Consider the following 10708-nt stretch of genomic DNA (forward strand, 5'->3'; position numbering starts at 1 on the left):
GCTTTAACATATTCAATAACAATTTCCAGAGCAAAGATGCATCTCTTTCAAAAGTGGCTGTAATTTTTAAGTTCACAGTTGAATTATACAGTTACACAATATTGAACTCAGTCTAAACCCCATAAGACACAAAGTTGAATGATGTTTTAAACTTTAAAAATTTCTCAATTTCATTTTAAAATATACTGTTTCAGCCGGGCATGGTGGCGTACGCCTTTAGTCCCAGCACTTGGGAGGCAGAGGTAGGCAGATCTTTGTGAGTTCAAGGCCAGCCTGGTCTATGTAGTGAGTTCAGGTCAGCTGGGACTACAGGGAGACCCTGTCTCAAAAAGACTATATATACATACATATATACTCTTTCATACAGAAAAACTCATTTTTAATGCTACTAACATTTAGATGTTTATACATGCATCTCTAATCTCTATGTATCTGATTATTGCTAGTCACAGTCGGTAACTTTAGGAGATCCTCGGCACCTGAGTATGGATATAAAGTTATCAGGTAGATTTCAATGGTAATGTTTATCACCTCTACTAATTAACATGAAGTAAATTTTTATGCTCCTTCCTCAAGTATAATTCATTTTTCATTTGTTGATTATTTTATATTTCATACAGAACATCCCAAACAATCTTATTCATCTATATACCCACCTCCCAAGTGACACCGTCTCATGCCCCCCACTCCCCGCTGGAGCTCATAATTATCTCTGTCATCTCTGTTACTGTCTATTGTGTGTGTCAGTGCCCCAGCCATTCCCCAGTGCTTGTAGACCCACTGAGTCTAGTCAGCCTATCTACAATTCCTTGTTTTAGGAAGATCAGCTGTTCCTCATCTAGCACCAAGCTGTTGCCAATATTCTTTGATCAACAGGACAAGTGACTCACCACAGTTACAGGGCATTTTGAGAGATGCTCAAAGTCTCCTGAAATTTAGTTGACCTAGGAGGGCAAGGAGCAAAAACTGTCCTTTATGTCTATAGCCACCATGTGGGTGCTGGGAATTGAATCCGAATCCTCTGCAAGAGCAGTCAGTGCTCCTAACCACTGAGCCATCTCTCCAGCCCCAAGTCTGGTATTTTTAATTACCATGTGCTATGTGGATAAAGTTGGGCAAAGACCAAACGTTTTCAGATAAACCTTGCCTAGACATACATTATATTCCTTCAGCTAGTTGTATGTGTAATTTTCCAGTAGGTTGTTCGATTAATATGGTTCCCTTTGTTTATTTTAAACTAGTTAGTCATTATTTATCACTCGCATTGTATAAACCTTCCACCATGGTTTTCCCCTTTAAAGTGCCCCTTTTTCCTATTTCTCCCTTAATAGTACCCTTCTCCTATGGTCCCACCTCTCTTGAGCTCCTTCTTTCCTTTTATCCACTAGGTTCCTTGTATAACCCTCCCTTAAAACAGCTCCATTTTTATCCATATCTCCCTAATTAACACCTGTTTCCTACTGTTCTTCTCTTTCAGGTTCTTTCTTTTCCTTTACCTCCCTGTTTCCTTTCCATTATCCTGGTTCCCGTAGTTTTGTCTGGATACATACTCACTTATCAGGATTTGGTGCTAGGGTCCATATATAATGGAGAACATAGGTCGTTTTTTTTCTGAGCCTGTGTTACTTCACTTAGTATAACAGTTTCTAGTTCCGTCCATTTACCTGCAAATTTCATGATTTCATCTTACTTTACTGCTGAGGAAAGAAAACTCCATCATATAAATGAACCACCTTTTCATTATCCACTTGTCAGTTGAGGGACACTTAGCTTGCTTCCATCTCTTAGCTATTGTGAAAAGATGAGCAACAAACATGGATGTACAAGTGTCTCTGCAATAGGATGAGTTCTTTGGGTATATGCCAAGGAGTGGTATAACTGGGTCAAATGGTAGGTTCATTTGTAGTTTTTTAAGAGTTCTCCACACTGCTTTCCATAGGGGTTGAATAAGTTTGCAGCCCCACCAGCAGTGGATGAGTGTTCCCCTTTCCCCAAATCCTCTCCAACATTTGGTATCATTTGTTCTCTTGATCTTAGCCATTCTGACTGGGGTAAGAGGAAATTTTAAAGTGGTTTTAATTGCATTTCCCTAATTACTAGTGATGTTGAACACCTTTTAAGATGCTTCTTAGCCATCTTTACTTCTTTTGAGAATTCTATGTTCAGTTCCTTAGCCCATCTTTTAATTGGGTTACTTCCTTTCATGATTATTTGTTTTTTTGAGTTCATTATATATTCTGGGTATTAAACCTCTGTCAGATGTGTTGCTGGTGAAGATTTTCTCCCATTCTGTGGGTTTTCTCTTCACTTCCTTGGTTGCTTCTTTTGATGTACAGAAGGTTTTTAGTTTAATGAGGTCCCATTTGTTGATTCATGACCTTGTTTCCTGGGCAGTTGATGTCCTGTTTAGAAAATCCTTTCCTACACCTATATCTGGTACGTTATTGCCAATGTTTTCTTCTAACAGTTTCAGAGTTTTAGGCTTCACATTCAGGTCTTTGATCCATTTGCAGCTGACCTTTGTGCAAGGTGAAAGATAGGGGTTTAGTTTCATTCTTCTACAGGTGGAGATCCAGTTTTGCCAGCACCATTTGCTGAACATGCTGTCTTTCCTCCAGTGACTGTTCTTGGCCCCTTTTTTTTTGGTTGTATCTTTACCTGGCTTTGGTACTAGAGTAATGCTGGCTTCATAGAAGGAATTTGGAAGTTCTCCCTCCATTTTTATCATTTTGAATAAATACTATTGGATACATATCTTTAAATGTCTGGTAGAATTCTGCTATAAACCCATCTGGTCAGAAGGTTTTTTATTACTGTTTCAATTTCCTTATGTGTTATGTGTCTGTTTAAGCTGTTGATCTCATCTTGGTTTAGTTTGGTGGTTCCCATGCTTTTAGATACCTGTCTATTTCTTTTAGGTTTTCCAGTTTAGCAGCATATAGGTTTATAAAGTATTCCCTTATAATGTTCTGTATCTTTCTGGTCTTCAAAGAACCAACTCTTGGATTCAGTAACTCTTTGTATTGTTTTCTTTGTTTCTATTTCATTAATTTCTCCTCTAATTTTTGCTGTCAATCTTGTTTATCTTTTCAAAGAACAAACTCTTGGATTTGTTGAGTCTTTGTATTGTTTTCTTTGTTTCTATTTCATTAATTTCTGCTTTGATTTTTGTTATTTCTTCTTACCTGCTGGGTTTAGATTTCATTTGTTGTTGCTTTTCATGTCCTGAGTGGCAGTGTTAAGTCATTTATTTGTGTTCTTTCCAATTTTTTAATGTAGGCACTTAGAGCTATAAACTTCCCTCTAAGGACTGCTTTCAATCTGTCACAGAGCTTTTGTTGTGGTGTATTGTCCTTTTCATTTAATTCCAGGAATATTTTTATTTCTTTCTTAATTTCTCTTTTGACCCATTCATCATTCAGGGCTGTGTTGTTTAATCTCCATGTGTTCATGTAGTTATTAGGGTTTCTTCCAGTGTTGATTTTAAGCTTTTTTTGCATTGTGGTCTGATAGAATGCATGGAATTATTTCAATCTTTTTGTATTTGTTGAGATTTTGTGCCCTAGTATATGTTCAATTTGGGGGAATGTTCCATGAGGTGCTGAATAGAAAGTACATTCTTTGATGCTTGGGTGGAATATTTGGTAGATGTCTGTTAGGCCCATTTGATGCATGGTATTGTTTAATTCAGATATCTCTCTGTTAATTCTCTGTCCCATTGACCTATCTAATGGAGCCAATGGGGTACTGAAATCCCCTAATATTAATGAGTTGGGATTAATTTGGGTTTTAAAGTCCTGTAGTACTGATTTTATGAAGTTGGGTGAACCATAGCCTCCCCCACAACTGCCACTGGAGCCCATGTACACTGTCATCCCTGTTACTGTCCACTGGTTGTCAGTGATTGTCCATCTGCTGAATCTAGTCAGCTATCTAGAGATCCTTGTTTTAGGAAGATCAGCTCTTCCTCATGTAGCAGACAGTAACCCAGCATAGAACTGGGAAAATGAACAGCAGACCCCAATCTTATCTAAAGGAATATTGGCAACTGATTGCTACAAGCTGACATTTAAAAAGGATTAAGTTCCATAAAATTTCTTGGCCAGTTAGACTGGAGAAAAGTGCAAGTGTTCCTAATTCCACAATACATATTTTAATTTATTTACATATAGTTTTAAATATACTTTCATTTTAAGAGGGAAATATTCACAAAAGTCAATTTTCCCTATAATATAGCCAAGTTTCAGATTCTTTTTGTAAAATTCATATATTTTCAAAATATCAGCTTAAAGGTTTTGCTTTGTTTGGGTGAAAATTCACGTATTTGTAAAATAAAGAAAATTAAAGATGGCTTTTGAATCCCATTGTGAACCGCTGATGCAAAGTCCAGGCTGTCACCTTGGAGATGTATAGCACATTCCTACTCAGTGGGTTCTCAGGTCTCCCTTTGAGTCGCACATAGTCCTGATGTGCATATACCACATCGTTTGTGATGCAGTTCTTTATATATATGAATGTAGGTGCTGTTGACAAGCAGGAAACCCATTTAGTTCACCTTCCTAGATGCTTTGATGTCTGTAGAGAGCAGCATGGCGATACCTCCTCTTCACACCACCAATCCTTCACCTACTGCTAAGCTTCAGGATGCCCCTGCTCAGTCTGTTCCTAGGAGTGCACACTACTTTTCTGCTCTAGAGGCATGTACATACACAGGTTTCAAAGCAGACAGAAGTCAGAGATACAAGGCTGATGCTGCCAGTCCCCAAGGGCATTGCTTGTCTGAAACTACAAGGTGCAAAAGGCCTACTCAATATTTTATAGCAAGGGAGTAAGGAGAAACGGGAATGGTATATTAGGAAACAAAACTTAAATTTCTCAAAAGATTCCTTGCTGTGCAACCCCAAGTATAGAAATAAGATACAGACATTCAGGAGACTGGAAAAGACCTAAGTCTGACACACTGAAAAGAAATGGAATATTTATTACAAAATGGAGAGTAGGGAAGGAATCACATGGAAGGTATAATTAAGGTTTGAGACAGAGACATTGTAGAAATTTTCATTGTTTCTGAACATGAAGTAGAACACAAGCTTAAATCAAATTAGGTTAATCATGAAATCCAAATCTTCTAATGACAAGTATATGAAAACAACTAGTCACTTAAAATGTAGAGCTCTAGAAAACTTTTGAGAAGTAAAAACTAAGGCTCTTTGTAATTGTGAACTCTGTGAACCCTGAATTCCTGAAGTAGAAAGTACAGTAGGGCTTAAAATTGGTTCGTTTGATGATTCTAAATATTTTAAATAATGTGTGGTTTAAAATGGAAATTTTCTCTTCTTATTTTAATTTGTATTTGGTATGGAGCCTTGCCTCATAGCTCAGGCTGGCTTTAAACTCTCTGCGTAGCCCAGACTTGCCTTGAACTCACAGTGGTCCTGACTCAGTCTTCCCAATGCTTCAAATACAGATGCAGAGAGCATCACTCCTGACCTAACTGTACATTCTTGAAAGCATGAGAATTAATTGCTATTTGGAATTTTATAACTAAAACAGAAGCACAGTAGTGAAAGGTAAAAGTGAAGAATTGTAACCATCACAGGAGATGTGGGCAAGACAGGATTTGAAACAATCCTAACTAAGAAAGAACAGTGATCAAGAAGATATTATTTACCCTCAGTGTGGGGTGAAGATCAACAGCAGATTAACTCACAGGATTAACTCAACACACTGAAGCAGATGCAGCACTGGCCACTCAGGAGGGAAATCAAAGTTAACACTTCCACAGCGTTCAGCAGCACTGACCCTTCTAGGCTGGTACGCTCACAGGAAAGCCAATCACAAACTCTCTCGAGAAACCTTCTCACCGTGCTCCAAGCACTTTCTGAAAGTGCCTTCAAATGTTCCCACCTGCCTTGACGCTTTTATGAAGTTAGTTTGTGCCAAAGTAGTTCTCTGTGATTAGAAAAGATAGGTTGATACCCGTAAACTGCTTTCTTTCTTCCCTTGTTAACCATATTTGTGATATTTGGTCTATTTAATAAAAGCTATAAGGTTAAAAATATTCCGTCATACACAAAATCTCAGGTATGCATATTTCACAGTACGCTATTCTAATACGTTGTTCTAAATACAAAAAAGTATGGAGTTTGATAATAACTGATCTTTTATAATTACATATATTTTATGATAAAAACCTATTTTTTCCAGGTGTCACTGAGAAAATGAACTTAGCTGTCATCATCTCTCTGCTCTATAGAGCCTAGTTTGTCACAGTTCCTTCCTTTTTCAGATTTCATTTACTCAGCTACCATGTTCCTGGGACTCTACTGCCCCCAAAGTCAGCAAATGGTTTCTGTGTTTCTGGAATAATTGGGGCTTTAAAATGTGGTCACCTTGTGCATTGCCCAGTGCATCTCAGAGTCAAGCACCTGTAATTTTGGAAATGTTTACCTTTGCTTCCACTCAGTCATGACTTCTAATGAATTTCCCTCTGATGCACGGCTCCCTTTACCACTATCAGTCATCAAATATTGACAAGTCTTGAAATACAGCAGAAGAGTCTTCTCCTTCCCTCTAGATTGTTTCCATGGAAAACATCACCCACAGTGGAAACGTTTATATCAAGTCTTTTAATACATGACTGTGACTTCCATTCCGCTAAGACCCAACGTAAACTCTTGCTTATTAAACATCTTTGGCATGTGTCCAAGTGATGTCAATAGTAATTTATTCTAAATCAAACATCAGAGATCTACTTGCAGAAATTTAATCCCCTGTATCACAATGCTTGGGATTCTGTGCATTTATTTCCCTTGAGCAAGTCTCATATTCAATTGATCAGCAATCCTATTTTTTTTAACTTCCAGGTATATCTCACAGATCTATTCCTAAATCTTTGTCAGATTTTCATTCTAGACGCATCCTTTCCCATCAGCAAAGAAACTGCACCCCTGTGGAACATCATTTTTCTTTTACTGGTCTATCTGGCAGTCTGTACATGGTGCTCAGATAAGCACTGTAAAAATGCAAATTTTGACATGATAGTACAGTTATTTTCAGCCCATGATCACAGTTCTAAAAATAGCCTAAAACTCTGTAAGACTCTTTAGCTGGTTACTACTGCAGGAGCTGTGCCCTATGTTCTCCTGCCTTGACCAGGCCTCACCTGACATCAGAGCATCGACTCTACCCTGTCTCAGAATAGTTTAGAAACTTTCCATCTGTTCCCTGGGCTTAGTGAATCACAGCACACATGCAGTGGTTGAATGCATAACTGTCACTCCTCCTCTAACACGATTTTTTACAAACTCATATTTTATATTTAAGGGAATTATGTATTCTTAATTAAATGTTCGCTTGGCCCTTTGTGTAATATAAATCTTCCTCATTAAACTACAGGATCTCTGAGACTATATTTGAGGTGTCTACTCTGTCATCATCCATGTCCGGTATCACTGAACTCAGTTGTCAGAGCATATTTGATCAGTGATTATGTTAATATATAAAAAAAATGAAGGAATGAAAACCAGAGTTTAACCGGAGAGGAGTATTACAATTCTTACATAAATTTATGCCACTTCAGTGTTACGAACACATCTATTTCTTCTATGAAATCAATTTCTCTAATTTCTTTCAAAGCTCCACCTTCATTTCCATATTATTATATGAAATATAATGAAATATTGCTTCAGAGAAATATGAAAATAAAAATAAAATGAAGACCAGCAATAAAAATATATTAAGCAAATTTCACACAGATTAATTTTCTGTGTTAAAAAGCCCCACTTCTGGCTGAGGAGCGGTGGGCGATGTGATGGCAGTTGCTCATGTTCAAGTGGAAGACCCCACCCCATGTCCATATGGGCAGCACTAATTGAATTCAGTGGGTTTAAAAGGACATGAACTTGGGGGGGGGATGGAGAAGGCAGTGAGGGTGAACATGATCAGACCACTACACTGTCTGTATATATTTAAAATTCTTAAAAAACAAATAAAAACCTTATATATATATTTTTTAAATAGTTAAATAATACTCTCCTCTCCACAGGGGGAGACCCTAGTGAGGCAACATGTCTGTTTTCTAGGACAACTCTCATGACAATGACAGTAATAGGACTTGCTTACAATAAAGATTAGCCCTTGTTAATTTTACAGAAATTAACAGAAGCTGCATAGTCCTCCAGCGTGGCGAGCGGGGCCCCGGCAATATCGTCTTCGCAAGCATCCCGGATGGGTCTCAAAAGGAAACGTGGCTCGTGATACCAATGACAGCTTCTGCCCTGATTTTCAAAATGTGTGGAGAGAGTGTCCGTAGAGCAGACGGGCCGGAGCTTCAGGAAGTGAGTCTATTTGTGATCAGCACTTTTCTACCGTGACAAAGAGGAAACGGCAGGAGACGATGCATTTGTTTCAGGTGATAAATGTATAGTCTGTTGCCGCAGAGCATACCGCCAAGTGCACGGTGTTGTCCTTTGTAATACTACAAAGGACCCTCGTGCTGAGCATAACGAAAAAAAGCCTTTCCCCCAAACCTTCTGATTAGATACATCACCAAACAGAGACATGTGGCTCTTTACTGTGTTTAATAACTCTGCAACTTTAGAAACACTTTTGTAATTGAAATTAGACCTCCAAGGACTACATCACAAAAGGTTTTCTATTATAAGAAATACTTAAAACTATTAAGTCTCCCTGGCACTGCAGACATGGGCTGCGCTTTCTCAAATGAGTGTTTGTCGCCCCTTTCCTGAACTGTGGGCTCTGAAGACTTTGCTCTCTCTCCCCAAAGAAATCACTCATCCTCAGCGATCACTAAGCATTGCACTATTATTTACTCATTACACAGACACGAAGTCTGGCAATCACAGACATATTTTTTAAAAAACATAAGCATCCCACTGCTCTCAGTAAAGCATTTTAGAGTTGAGTTTGAATGCTGTGTAATGGTCAGTACCAACAGTCCAGTCAAAGGTGAGGAAAGACAGAGCAGCTGTGGGTGTCTGAAAACTTTGTTACCTTGAAATCCTCACTGACAAAGTGTGTCACAGAGAGCAGATGGTAGCTGAACCCGGGTAGTTCAAAGAGATAATCAGGGAGCTATTTAAAATATTTGTGCAGGGAGTAAGGAAGGCCCAGGAAGGCTGGTCCCTGTAGCTCCTACCTGCAGTCGGCTGTGCCTGATGCTCCATCTCACCCTGCTTAGCCTGAGCTACATTTTCTGCTCAACTGTAAAGGACAATTCCATGCACAGTGCTAGCCATTTTATTCTGTGCTTTGGGATTTTTGTTTTTTTCTGATGCCATGGCAAGTCAGGTTTGAAATTTCCCGGAAGAACAAGGGAGGTTCCAGGACAGGACAAGAGGAGGGTGTTAGGACTTTGTGGACAGGTACCCAAGTCAGAAAGTCTTAAGGTCTTTCTATAGAGACAGTTCAGTTCTCAAAACTGGAACTCTGGTTACACTCAGTTTTTCCAAGCTCAGTTACACACGGTTTACTGATTTTTCCTACTCTTCTGTCCTAAGGACTTAGTATAACTCCTGAGTAAACTATTAATATTTCAGATCCTATTTCAGCTTTGCATGGTGAAAATGAAATTAACATCTACCCATAATAATAAGAAAATAGGAAACTGGGAACAGAGAACTCTGAGAGAGGCCCAGTGTTCAGTCAATGGAGGTGTGGTCTTGTGCACCCCACCAAGGAGAGACTCCGGCACCTGGACCTTCAATTTCTTCTCTCTTATTGGCTGATCTAACAGGCAAGAGGATGGGTGTGTCCTGTGCCTACAGTCAGCTGCTGAACCAATGGCAGAGCACAAAGGATAAACTGAGGCTCCAGATCAAACGCATTTCACTTTCATCTCCTCTACCCTTACCTTTGTCTCGTAGTTATGACAGAGCTAACCTTTACCACCATTAAAGGGGTACAGAATGTATCTAATATGCGGTCTGCAAAGAGCAGAGGAATCCACCCATGCATCCATGTTGAGCATTTTTTCTAGTTTTTTTGAATGGGCCAATTATAATATTCCCTGGAGTCCAAAGAAAAGCGATTTGAAGTAAATATAGCAACAAGAAATTAACATTTTCCAAAAAATATCATGTGCTGCCTGCCAGTGTGATATGTGGGTTTCTGAAAAAAAATATAAATGGAAGTTACATACATTATTGAACATGCATATTAATAGCAGAATATTCTATATTATGAACAAGAGAAGTTATTTAATATCTCCCTGGAACATTAAGAAACAATTATTCAGTAGCTTCAGCATCATTGTTGGCTTTGGAGAAGTGTAAAAATATCGCACACATGATCTTGAAGAGTCAAGTTCTCAATCCTTTTTTGGTTCATAAACGAGATGTTTGGGTATTCACTAGGCTGTGCTGCGTGTACCACCCTCAAACCTTGTTACACATCAGCACAATTACCTGCCTGACATGAATTAAATAAAAAGAGTTATATTCAAATATGCTAATGAAGCGAACTAAAATTCAGTGTTCTAGATGCTAAGATTCCAGTGGTTTGGTAGAGCAATGAAGAAGATTAAGGTTCTACAAGGCCAGGATTTTAATTGTGGACCATGTGGCACTATGCATTCCAAATTAAGTATTTATTGTGGTGTCTAATAAAACATTTTGACCAAAATCAGGTACACGAAAACCGAAAGTTAACAGTATAAGGGATTCAGACATCGAACAGGTATGCACAA

At 38.5% G+C, this 10708-nt stretch overlaps 1 protein-coding gene and 1 non-coding gene across 2 annotated transcripts in view; one reads left to right on the forward strand and one right to left on the reverse strand.

Annotated features, from left to right (window-relative positions):
* The window catches only part of LOC103729463 (protocadherin-15), a 1150197-nt gene that overhangs the window by 844993 nt on the left and 294496 nt on the right, over positions 1-10708 (reverse strand). The window lies entirely within an intron of this gene.
* LOC115069288 lies at positions 10334-10437 on the forward strand. The gene has a single exon (XR_003848561.1). It is a non-coding gene; the product is annotated as a small nucleolar RNA U13 (small nucleolar RNA).

This window comes from Nannospalax galili, unplaced genomic scaffold, assembly GCF_000622305.1.
Source record: "Nannospalax galili isolate Female #2095 unplaced genomic scaffold, S.galili_v1.0 scaffold70, whole genome shotgun sequence".
In the NCBI taxonomy this organism is placed as follows: Eukaryota; Metazoa; Chordata; class Mammalia; order Rodentia; family Spalacidae; genus Nannospalax; species Nannospalax galili.